Genomic DNA, 12,514 nt, shown 5'->3' with positions numbered 1-12,514 from the left:
CCCTGACTTCAAAAAATCCTTATATCGAAGGATGGAGCCCACACCGAAGTTGTCCCCACCTCAAACTTGTGCTGCCCTGATAGACCCAAGGGAGCCCTACAAACTGACATCAGGAACCTGGACTGCTGAGTTTTCTTTCCCAGGGAAAATGGAAAAAGGATGTGCCCAGGGGCCTCTGGCCCTATGCAGGGACCTCACTGCAAAAAATATTTATATCGAAGGATGGAGCCCACACCGAAGTTGTCCCCACCTCAAACTTGTGCTGCCCTGATAGACCCAAGGGAGTTCTACAAACTGACATCAGGAACCTGGACTGCTGAGTTTTCTTCCCAGGGATAATGGAAAAAGGATGTGCCCAGGGGCCCCTGACCCTGACTGCAAAGAATCCTTATATCGAAGGATGGACCCCACACTGAAGTTGTCCCCACCTCAAACTTGTGCTGCCCTGATAGACCTAAGGGAGCCCTACAAACTGACATCAGGAACCTGGACTGCTGAGTTTTCTTTCCCAGGGAAAATGGAAAAAGGATGTGCCCAGGGGCCCCTGGCCCTGGGCAGAGACCTCACTGTAAAAAATCCTTATATCGAAGGATGGACCCCACACCGAAGTTGTCCCCACCTCAAACTTGTGCTGCCCTGATAGATCCAAGGGAGTCCTACAAACTGACATCATGAACCTGGACTGCTGAGTTTTCTTTCCCAGGGAAAATGGAAAAAGGCTGTGCCCGGGGGCCCCTGTCCCTGACTGCAAAGAATCCTTATATCGAAGGATGGAGCCCACACCGAAGTTGTCCCCACCTCAAACTTGTGCTGCCCTGATAGACCCAAGGGAGCCCTGCAAACTGACATCAGGAACCTGGACTGCTGAGTTTTTTTTCCCAGGGGTAATGGCCAAAGGTTGTGACGGGGGCCCCTGGCCCGGACTGCAAAGAATCCTTATATCGAAGGATGGAGCCCACACCGAAGTTGTCCCAACCTCAAACTTGTGCTGCCCTGATAGACCCAAGGGAGCCCTACAAACTGACATCAGGAACCTGGACTGCTGAGTTTTTTTTCCCAGGGGAAATGGCTAAAGGTTCTGCCCGGGGGCCCCTGGCCCTGACTGCAAAGAATCCTTATATCGAAGGATGGAGCCCACACCGAAGTTTTCCCCACCTCAAACTTGTGCTGCCCTGATAGACCCAAGGGAGCCCTACAAACTGACATCAGGAACCTGGACTGCTGAGTTTTCTTTCCCAGGGAAAATGGAAAAAGGATGTGCCCAGGGGCTCCTGGCCCTGACTGCAAAAAATATTTATATCGAAGGATGGACCTCACACCGAAGTTGTCCCCACCTCTAATTTGTGCTGCCCTGATAGACCCAAGGGAGCCCTACAAACTGACATCAGGAACCTGGACTGCTGAGTTTTCTTTCCCAAGGAAATTGGAAAAAGGATGTGCCCAGAGGCCCCTGGTCCTGACTTCAAAAAATCCTTATATCGAAGGAGGGAGCCCAGACCAAAGTTGTCCCCAGCTCAAACTTTTGCTGCCCTGATAGGCCCAAGGGAGCCCTACAAACTGACATCAGGAACCTGGGCTTCTGAATTTCCTTTCACTATGTAGATATCCCTCATTCAATGGCAGGGCCCTGCGATCCCCTTGGTTTTCAGGTCCCACATTTCCTTTTGCGTCCTCAATGTCAAAACCTCACTGGATTTCCCTCATCTTGCATCTCCCACCCCCAAGTACTCAGGGATTTTTTTTCATGCCGAATACCTGTTGTAATCTGACAGTACAAAGCTTCGGCTTGATTTTTTCTGTGCTGGATTTCTCCTTGGGAAATCTGCCACCATATAACCCTAACCACAACCACTTTGCTTTGCTCAGAATTCACAACCTTCAGACCAGCATCATGGCACCTTACCCACTGGCCCTCCACTGGCACCTTCCCAAAGCATTCCAGTAATGCTCCACATTTTCAGTGGGCATCCTGTCTCGCCCTCATCCTGACCCTAAAAATACACCAAGGAATTCTAAAATAGCCATTAGGAAGGTATAACAATTCTCTAAAAGATGCCAGAGAAAGCCTTCAAAAATCCCCTAATAGCCCTGCAAAAAAAACCACTCAAGGAAGCCTGCTCTGCCTCCAAACCCCTTCCTGTTGCCCTCTAGCCCACAGATGTCATCCCTACCTTTTTGCAGCGGGTCCTGTTGTCCTCTGAGGGTTCTGGCGTTGTCCTGGTGCGAGGGTCGCTGCCCTGTCCCACTGGGAGGCTTCCGGTGTGGTCTCGCTGTCAGGCTTGCTGTGCTGTGCTGCTGTTGTTAGGGGTGAAAAGGGAAAAGGCTGCTTAGGATGAGGTTAGGGCTGGGTGAGGGGTGCTGCACCTGTACCCTAACTTGCCTCCTAAGCTGTACCCTGTAGTCCTGATCCCCACTGGACTGTCCAGCCCTCAGACCCTCTCCCTTCACCCCTGACCCCTCCCTCAGCCCCCCAGCCCTCAGGCTCTGGCTGTCACCCTCGAACCCCCCTTTGCCCCTCAAGCCCCCTCTCCTCTGCCCCTCAGCCCCCAGCTTCTCTGTGTCACCCTCCAGCTGCCCCTGCCCCCCTCAGCATCTCTCTGTGTCACCCACTGTCCCCTCCCCTGTTCCTCCCTCAGCTCCCAGCCTCTGTCACCCTCAAGCTGTCCCTCAGCCTCTATGCCATGAAAAGACCCTAAAAAACCCACAAAAATGCCCTAAAAAACTCCTCATCTTCAAAATGTCTTAAAACCCCGACAAAAACATGAAAATAGCCTCAGAATGCCCTTAAAATACAATAAAAATACTCTACTTTAAAAAGCCCCTAAAACACCCCTAAAAACCCCCAAAGAACCTTTAAAAAATATCTCTAAATATTCCTAGAAGAGCTCTAAAAATAGCCCCAAAATCCTTAAAACACATTGATGAGACCCTAAAGAAACACCGCAGCGAGGAAGGCTGGAGAACGCGAAGCCGCGCTCCCGGCCGCGGGCGCAGCGCGGCTCCGGCAGGAAAGCGGCTCCTCCGGCAGGCAGAGGCGGCGCCACGCCGGGAGACCCCCGCCCGCTGCCCCCGGCCCGGCGGGGCCGGCACCGGGCCCGGGGGGCCCCAGCGGCGCCCGAGCCCCGCGCCCGAAGCGGACGGAGCGGCGGCACCGGCCGGCACCGGCACGGCGCCCGCGCCGCCTCCCCTGCCCGCCGGCACGGCCAAAGCTCCACTCGGCTCCGCACGGCTCGCACCGGCGCGGCTCCGGCGGGCCCGCGGCAGCCCAGCCGCGCCCAGCTCCCCTTCCGCCCCGGCCAGCCCCAGCACTGCCGGCAGGGCTCCGCGTCGGACCCTTCGCTGCCGGGCCGGGGGCAGAAGAAGCGCCCCGAATGCAGCGGCACAGCCCGATCCCCGCCCTGCCAGCGCTGCCACGGCTGCAGCTCCCTTCCTCTGAAGCCCCGACACTGACGCCACGCTCCGGCGCTCACCTCACCCTAACAAGGGAAAAGAAATGTAGGCTTCCCTTCAATTGTGTCCCCTAGAAGAGAAGAAAAGAAGCAGCTTTCCTCAAATGATGGCAAAAGGGAGAATTTTACCTCAATCCAAACCCCTTAAAAGGTGGGACCACAGGACTGCCCCCTCCAATTCAACCCCAGGATGACGAAATTTCAAAGGGAAAGGAGAAAAGTCCCCGCTATAAAGGCACAGCACCGGCTCACCTGCTTGGCTGCTGCTTCTCGGCACAAAGGTTTGTCCCTGGGCTCCTCCTTTGAGCAATGCTCCACGTATCCAAGTGTGTATCCAGGTGATCCCCCGGACCCTGTCCAAAGCGCCCACCATCCTTCCAGGAGACAGCCCCGCGAGCCCCCCACAAACTCCTCTTCTTCAGCAGCTCCGTGCAAAACCTGGCTGAGGCAAACCCTCACCCTTAAATAACCTCCCCCGGCAGGACACGCCCCTCCTCCTCATCAACTTAACAGCTCGCACCTGTGGCTGCTCTGAGCCCTCATCAACTTAACAGCTCACACCTGCTGCTGTTGCCACTCTCCAACAGCGTCTCTTGGTCTCTCGTCTCCAGCACACAGCCCACTTCTCACAGACACAGATCCAACAGAAATCTGCTACAGGTGTCGGCTTTTCTTAATCCACCTGGTTACATGATTAAAACACATACATGCATTGATGGTCATTGAGAGAAAGCTTTCCCCTGGAGAAAACAGTCCTTTTGCCAGCACACTTTGATACACCTTCGGAAAAAGCAGAATCTGCACCAACTCCTAAGACCCCTGCCGAGGAACCCAGCCCTGCCTGGGACACCCAAAGCAGCAGACCTTGGAAAAGGAGGGAAAAAGTCAAGCTTGGAGTGGAAAAAGAGGATAGAACTACAGCAGCCTTTAAAAATGCCTGCACAGAGCAATAGTGGGAACCAGACACATTTATTCTTTCCTTGCTTTCTGTGATGACATAAATAGGAAGTAAGAACACGTTAAACAAAAGGCAGAGCTAGGATTTTACAGGTCTTCATTTTGGCAGGCTGCATGACAAACACCTCTTCCAGGACTGCGATGCCTTTTGGGGAATGGCAGAGAACGGAGGCAAAAGGTGCCGGGAGCCCTTTCTGTTCCCTTCAGCCCCTGCAGCCCCTCCGGGGCTTTCAGGGCACTCTCTTGGTTCGTTCCTAGAGAAAAAGGCTAGGGCATGATTTTCAAAACTACTGCCCGTCCCCAGTCAGAGTTTCCTACATTCCTGGGTACAAATGAGTGGATGGAGAGAGTGGATGGATGCTGTCCAGCAGTGTCCCCAGGGGCATCTGGAGTGTTCACACTGCTGAGCTGAGAAAAACTCACCAAACCCAGCCCAGGGGCCTGTGATCCTCCACCCACCCGGGGGAACTCCGGGCGCTGTAAACAGAGGCCACAGCACACACCAGGCTCTGCTGTGCCCGGTGAGGAGTCTCTGTATGAGCCCTGAGCCCTGGCATCGCCTCCCAAACACCACAGAGACCTCTTGTGCCATCAGAGAAAAGCCCTGGAGCAAACGTGTGTCCCCAGCACGATCAACAAGAGATGCAGAATTACCTCCTCAATAAAAACACTGTTTCTGATGGAAATGTTACCTCTGTCGACTGCGAGGATTTTATAGGAATACTGGCTCAAAAATTCAGTGACTTCAGGGATTCCATACCACAGGTTCCTGGGACTGCTTGGGCATCCAGAGCCTATAGTATTGGTTAAACTGGTAGAGCTGAGGATACTTATCAGCTTTGTCACAGAGCTGGAACGTCACGCAGGGAGCAAGGGGTTCTCTCGGAGGGTGCAGGAGGCCAGTGAAAACAGCACCAAGGTCCTCCACGACGTCTGCTCCTAGAAAAGCCAAATAAATAAAACTATTGACATGAGCACGGACACTGGGGCAACCTTCCTTACTTTGGGCCTTGCCAGCAGCCCACAGAGCCTCACGCAGAAAAGAACTGATCGAGATCAAAAAGTGTTCCTAGTGACCTAGACAGGTGCTCCTGGCCGCTGAGGTACCTGAAAAACCCTCCAGACATCATCAGCTCTTGCTTAAGCAAATAATCCACCTTCACCGTGTTGTGCCAAAAACACGCCCGGCCCTTAACAGGGAGAGACCCTGCCAGGCACCGCCTCAGAGAAGAACTGAGCTGTACTGGGGGGACACACCCAGCCAACGTGTACAAGTTAAACAGAATTTTCTCTCAGAACTGGGACTTTCAGCACCCCCCAGGTGCTACTCGACTGCCACATACACACAGAGGGCTTCGTGAGGTGCTCTGGGGTTGGCCAGTCCTGCTCCAAGCCCTGCTGATGCCCCTGTGGTTTTAAGGATGTCCTCAAGGAGGTGGTAGAACCTCACAGTGTTTGCCCCTGGAGCTTAATTTCTGAAGTTTTCCTTGGGAAACGCACCCACTTCCTACTTAGCAATGCAGTCCCCTCTCCCTGCTCTCAGGAAGAGCTGCCCACAGGCACGGGAACCACCTTCCTCTCCTGATCGCCACGCTCTGCCCTTAAAACGCTGTTACTGAGGCCAGCTACTTCCAGACCAAGACTGTCCATGCAGGGACAGTGTCCCTTCTCTTCAGGGTCAGGGAAAAAGGGCAGAAGCACCTACAGAGCTTCAATGCCCCTCCTGAGCACAAAGCACCGTGAATCTGCACCTCCTGCTGCTTGCAGGGAAGATAATAAAATGCCTCAAGGTAAAAAATGATAAATGGTAAAAAATTATTACAAGAGGGTAGAAGTGATGCTGCTTTCACTCCACTGCTAGAAATGACACATAAAACATAAAAAAAACCCCTGTACCTGTTCCATTTTCAGACTGAAACAACAGCATATTCCTGGCTGCTCATGCAGCAGGGACAACAGCACTGAAGGGAAATGTTTGGATAATCATGTCTTCATTTAAAGAGAATCCAATTCCTTCATCTAAGCCATCACTGCCCTCCATCAGAACATCCAGCACATCCACGACATCTAATAAGCGAAGGAAAAAATGTAAGCAGAGGATCCAGACTGACTGGGAAAACAACAGAGGTAGAATGCAACATTCCAGGAACACAAGGTAGCTTTTTAGTCACAAAAAAAAAGAAAAAAAAAAAAAACCACCCGAAAAAAACTAAAAAAAAAAAAAAACACCAAAAAACAAAAAACCCCAAAAAACCCCAAAGGCACATTTGCCAGGCAATACAAAGTTAGGGGCAGCACAAAAATCACAGCTGTACTTCACTCTGCCTTTCAAAGCTGCTGTCCAGCACAGGTTGCCCACAGAAGCTGTGGCTGCCCCCGGATCCCTGGAAGTGTCCAAGGCCAGGCTGGACAGGGCTTGGAGCACCCTGGGACGGTGGAAGGTGTCCCTGCCCATGGCAGGGGTGGAACGGGACGAGCTTTAAATAAAGGTGCCTTCCCATCCAAACCCTTCTGGGATTCCACGATTCTGTGAGCAGCCCCAGGCAGAAGGGCTAAATTTCCATTGTGGTTCGGAAATGCTGCTGCAAGAGCACAAACAGATTTCAAATACTGTTCAAGTGGCACAACCACATCAAAAATTACGTCTGGGGGTAAAGTGGCAACTCTGCAATTCCAGCCTCTGATACCAAGGACACATGGAGGGCTGAATCCGGGGGGAGTTCGGGGTCCGAGTTGGGGTCGTCTTCATGAGCCACCAGCCTGGGGACCCAAAAATCGGGGGGAACCCCGAATTGGGGGGGGACCCAAAATTGGGGGGGTCCTGGGGGGCTCTGGAAGGTCTTTGCAGCATCCCAGGAGGAATTTTGGGAGTCCCAAGGGGGGGTTTGGGGAGTCATGAATGGAATTTAGGGGGTCTCAGAGAGTTTTTGGGGGGTCCCAGGAGGAATTTTGGGGACCCTGATGGGAATTTTGGGGATCCCAGGGGGTGTTTTGAGGTCCTGGAGAGGTTTTTGGGGGGGTCTCAGGGAGTTTTTGGGGTCCCAGGAGGAATTTCAGGGGTCCTAAAGAGAAATTTGGAGGTCCCAGAAGGTGTTTTGGGGTGACAAATACAATTTTGGGGGTCCAGGGGGTGTTTTGGGGTCCCGAAGGGAATTTTGGGGGTCCCAGTGGGGTTTTGGGGGTCCTGAAGGGAATTTTGGGCGTCCCAGGGGGGGTTTTGGAGTCCTGGGGAGAATTTTGGGTATCTCAAAAGGTTTTTGGGAGGAATTTTGGGGTCCCAAAGAGAATTTTGTGGGTCCTGGGGAGGGTTTGGGTCCTGAAGTAGAATTTTGGGGGTCCCAGGGGGTTTTGGGGGGTACCTGGAGGAATTTCAGGGACCCTGATAGGAATTTTGGGGGTCCCAGCGGGGGTTTTGGAGTCCCAAAGGGAATTTTGGCCAACCCAGGGGGAGTTTTGGAGTCCTGGGGAGAATTTTGAGGGTCTCAGGGGGTTTTTGGGTGGAATTTTGGGGGTCCCGAGTGGAATTTTGTGGGTCCTGGGGAGGGTTTGGGGTTCTGAAGGGAATTTTGGGGGTTTCTGGGAGTTTTTGGGGGGTTCCAGTAGGAATTTTGAGGTCCTGAAGGGAAATTTGGGGGTCCCAGGGGGTTTTTGGGGTCCCAAAGGGAATTTTGGAAGTCCCAGGGGGGATTTTGGGGTCCTGGAGAGGTTTTTGGGTGTCCCAGGGGGCCTTGTGATGTCCTGGAGAGAATTTTGGGGGTCTCAGGGGGTCTTTGGGAGGAATTTTGGGGGTCCCAAGTAGAATTTTGTGGGTCCTGGGGAGGGTTTGGGGTCCTCAAGTGGATTTTGGGGGTCTCAGGGGGTTTTGGGGGGTCCCAGGAGGAATTTAGGGGTCCTGAAGGGAATTTTGGGGTCTCAAGGAGTTTTGGGGGGTTTCAGGAGGAATTTTGAGGACCCTGATGGGAATTTTGGAGGTCCCAGGCGGGTTTTTGGGGTCCCAAATGGAAGTTTGGGCGTTCCGGGAGGGGTTTTGGGGTCCCAAAGGGAATTTTGATGGTCTCAGGGGGGTTTTGGGAGGAATTTTGTGGGTCCCAACCAGAATTTTGAGGGTCCTGGGGGTGGGTTTGGGGTCCTGAAGGGAATTTTGAGGTCTCACGAAGTTTTTGGGGGGTCCCAGAAAGAATTTCGGGGACCCTGATGGGAATTTTGGGGCTCCCGGGGGGGGGGTTTGGGGTCCCGAAGAGAATTTTGGGGGTCTCAGTGGGGTTTTGGGTCTCCCAGGAGGAATTTCAGGGACCCTGATGGGAATTTGGGGTGTCCCAGGGGGGCTTGTGGTGTCCTGGGGAGAATTTTATGGGTCTTGGGGTTTTTTTGGGAGGAATTTTGGGGGTCCCGAGTGGAATTTTGTGTGTCCTGGGGAGGGTTTGGGGTTCTGACGGGAATTTTGGGGACTTCTGGGAGTTTGTGGGGGGTCCCAGGAGGAATTTGGGGTTTGTGAGAACCCCAGCCTTTCTCTGGGGTGTCATGTGGTGAAATTCCTCCTCCAACCCGTGCTTCCAAAGAAAAACTCCGCAGGCTTAGCTGTTCAGTCTCAAGGCAGTTTATCACTAGTTATCTAACAGATTATGTTCTTGGACTGCGGCTGTTTGATCAGCGGCCTGGGCAGAGGCACACACACACCCTGACATCCTCTCTATCTGTTGTCTTCTTCATCTCTCCCCCCGCCCATGGCTGCTGCTATCTTTTATAAGATATATTACGTATTACATGTTTACAATTATTCTCCAGTACCTACTACCTACGTTGCCAAGTGTTTTTCTACTGTAAACCAATCTGTGAGTGCCAACATCACCAAGAACATGGAGGTAAGGAAAAAGAAGGAGGAAGAACAGGATCAGCCCACTTTCCTCCATCTTAGAACTCCTGACCCCCATGTACAAAGTGAAAACCCCCCTGGACATGTGCTAAAACCCCCTTGTACAATACTAAAAAAAATTCCCCTCTACTTTGTAATTACTTTTACTATACTATCTAACCTTTTGTGATTGCTTGTTCCACCTCCAAAGTTGGTAACTCATTCCATGGCTCAAACTCACAATCACAGCTGTTTCCAGCTGCCTGCCAGGGTCCCAAATGCTTCTGACCAAGGCCTGGAACCACTAAAAATGTCTGAGAGACATTATGAGTTCCCACAGGGGTCCTGAAAAGAAATCTGGGGGTCCCAGGGGGGGTTTTGGGGTCCTGAAGGGAATTTTGGGTGTCCCAGGGGGTTTTTGGAGTCCTGGGGAGAATTTTGAGGGTCTCAGGGGAGTTTTGGGAGGAATTTTGGGGTCCCAAATAGAATTTTGTGGGTCCTGGGGGAAGTTTTGAGGTCCCGAAGGGAATTTTGGGAGTCATAGGGGGAGTTTTGAAGTCCTGGGGAAAATTTTGAGGGTCTTAGGGGGTTTTTGGGAGGAATTTTGAGGGTCCCAAGTAGAATTTTGGGGGTCCTGGGGGGGAGGTTTGGGGTCCTGAAGTGAATTTTGGGGTCTCAGGAAGTTTTTGGGGGGTCCCAGAAAGAATTTTGGGGACCCCGATGGGAATTTGGGGCTCCCGGGGGGATTTTTGGAGTCCGGAAGGGAATTTTGGGGGACCAGGGGGGGTTTTGGGGTCCCAATGGGAATTTTGGGAGTTCCAAGGGGGTGGGTTGGGGTCCGGAAGGGAATTTTAGGGGTCTCAGGGGGTTTTTGGGGGTACCTGGAGGAATTTCAGGGACCCTGATGGGAATTTTGGGAGTCCCAGGGGGGGTTTTGGGGTCCTGAAGGGAATTTTGGGCGTCCCAGGGGGAGTTTTGGAGTCCTGGGGAGAATTTTGGGGGTCTCAGTGGGTTTTCGGGAGGAATTTTGGGGGTCCCGAGTAGAATTTTGTGGGTCCTGGGGAGGGTTTGGGGTCCTGAAGGGAATTTTTTGGTCTCTGGAGTTTTTGGGGGGTCCCAGGAAAAATTTCGGGGTCCTGAAGGGAATTTTGGGAGTCACAGGGGGGGTTTTGGAGTCCTGGGGAGAATTTTGGGGGTCTAAGGGCTTTTTTGGGAGGAATTTTGGGGGTCCCAGGTAGAATTTTGGGGGTCCTGGGGAGGTTTTATGTTCCTGAAGTGAATTTTGGGGTCTCTGGGAGTTTTTGGGGGGTCCCAAGAGGAATTTTGCGGACCCCGATGGGAATTTTGGGGGTCCCAGGAGGGTTTTGGAGTCCGGAAGGGAATTTTGGGAGTCCCAGGGGGGGTTTTGGAGTCCTGGGGAGAATTTTGATGGTCTCAGGGTTTTTTTGGGAGGAATTTCGGGGGTCCTGAGTAGAATTTTGGGGGTTCTGGGGGTGGGTTTGGGGTCCTGAAGGAAACTTTGGGGGTCTCAAGGAGTTTTGGGGGGTCCCAGGAGGAATTTCGAGGACTCTGATGGGAATTTTTAGGGGTCCCAGGGGGGGTTTTGGAGTCCCGAAGGGAATTTTGGGCGTTCCAGGGGGGGTTTTGGAGTCATGGGTGGAATTTTGAGGGTCCTGGGGGTACGTTTGGGGTTCTGAAGGGAATTTTGGGGTCTCACGAAGTTTTTGGGGGGTCCCAGGAGGAATTTTGGGGACCCTGATGTGAATTTTGGGGGTCTCAGGGGGTTTTGGGGGGTCCCATGAGGACTTTCGGGGTCCTGAAGGGAATTTTGGGGTGTCAAGGAGTTTTGGGGGGTCCCAGGAGGAATTTCGGGGAGTCTGATGGGAATTTTGAGGGGTCCCAGGGGGGGTTTTGGAGTCCTGGGGAGAATTTTCAGGGTCTCAGGGTTTTTTTGGGAGGAATTTTGGGGGTCCCGAGTAGAATTTTGTGTGTCCTGGGGAGGGTTTGGGGTTCTGACGGGAATTTTGGGGGTCTCTGGAAGTATTTGGGGGGTCCCAGGAGGAATTTTGGGGTCCTGAAGGGAATTTTGGGGGTCCTAGGGGGGGTTTTGGGGTCCCAAAGGGAATTTTGGGCGTCCCAGGGGGGTTTTGGGGGTCCCAGGAGGAATTTCCGGGTCCTGAAGGGAATTCTGGGGCTCCCAGGGGGGCTTTGGGGTCCCAAATGGAATTTTAGGCATTCCAGGGAGAGGTTTGTAGATCTTGGGGAGAATTTTGAGGGTCTCCGGGGATTTTTGGGGGGAATTTTGGAGGTCCCGAGTAGAATTTTTAGGGTCCTGGGGGAGGTTTTGGGGTCCTGAAAAGAATTTTGGGGGTCTCACGAAGTTTTTGGGGGTCCCAGAAATAATTTTGGTGACCCTGATGGGAATTTTGGGGGTCTCAGGGGGTTTTGGGGGGTCCCATGAGGAATTTTGGCGTCTTGAAGGGAATTTTGGGGTCTCAAAGAGTTTTGGGGGCTTCCCAGGAGGAATTTTGGGGACCCTGATGGGAATTTTGGGTGTCCCAGGGGGGTTTTCGGGGTCCTGAAGGGAATTTTGGTGGTCCCAGGGGGGTTATCTGGGTTCTGAAGGGAATTTTGAGGGTCCCAGGGGGGTGTTCTGGGTCCCGAAGGGAATTCTGTGGGTCCCAGGGGGGTTTTTGGGGTCCCTAAGGGAATTTTGGGCGTTCCAGGGCCGTCCCGGTGGTTTTGGGGTCGCGCTGGCTGCGGGGCTGCAGTACCGCACTGTGTCCACAAGGTGGCAGCATTTGTCAAGTGAGTCCGCGACAAGATGGCGGTTCCTGGGGACCTTGATGGTGACAGGCATTTAATGCCGATGCCTGTCAGCTCCCGCCAAAAACCCGCACGCTCGCGGCGCTCCTGACCCCACAGCCCGTGTGCACGGCATCGTAACCGCCGCGGAAAATCCCGTCGCGGGGCGCCGGCGGTGCGGGCAATTCAGGCAGTGTAAAAAAAACAGACACGGGTCCTCGAATTTCAATGTCCTCGTTTTCGCGCCCTCTCGAGAAGGTCAAGCGAGTCCGCGCCAAGCCACTCCCAAGATGGCGGCCGCGGGCGGCGGGCTGCAGTGCCGCTCTCTGCCCACACGGCGGCAGCACTGCGCCGTCAGCAGCGAATGCCCCAAAGATCCGCGCGGGAAAGAACGGAACAAAAAACCTGCCTCTGACCCGATAGGAAGCAAAAGAAAAAACCTTTCCTCTTA

At 53.3% G+C, this 12,514-nt stretch overlaps 1 long non-coding RNA gene across 2 annotated transcripts in view; it reads right to left on the bottom strand.

Annotated features, from left to right (window-relative positions):
* Positions 1-1,627: 1,627 nt before the first annotated feature.
* The window catches only part of LOC146765256 (uncharacterized), a 237,755-nt gene continuing 226,868 nt past the window's right edge, over positions 1,628-12,514 (bottom strand). Inside the window, exons 3-4 of one of the 2 annotated variants that reach the window (XR_014950156.1) lie at positions 3,471-4,010; positions 1,628-2,295 (exon numbers count right to left, since the gene is read on the bottom strand). This is a non-coding gene — a long non-coding RNA (uncharacterized LOC146765256). The remainder of the gene's footprint in view (positions 2,296-3,470; positions 4,011-12,514) is intronic. The other variant, XR_014950157.1, reaches the window with a different exon arrangement.

This window comes from Lonchura striata, chromosome 26 (genome assembly GCF_050655825.1).
Source record: "Lonchura striata isolate lonStrDom1 chromosome 26, ASM5065582v1, whole genome shotgun sequence".
In the NCBI taxonomy this organism is placed as follows: Eukaryota; Metazoa; Chordata; class Aves; order Passeriformes; family Estrildidae; genus Lonchura; species Lonchura striata.
Note: the sequence above shows the minus strand (reverse complement) of the source record. Positions and strands in the feature narration are given on the sequence as shown.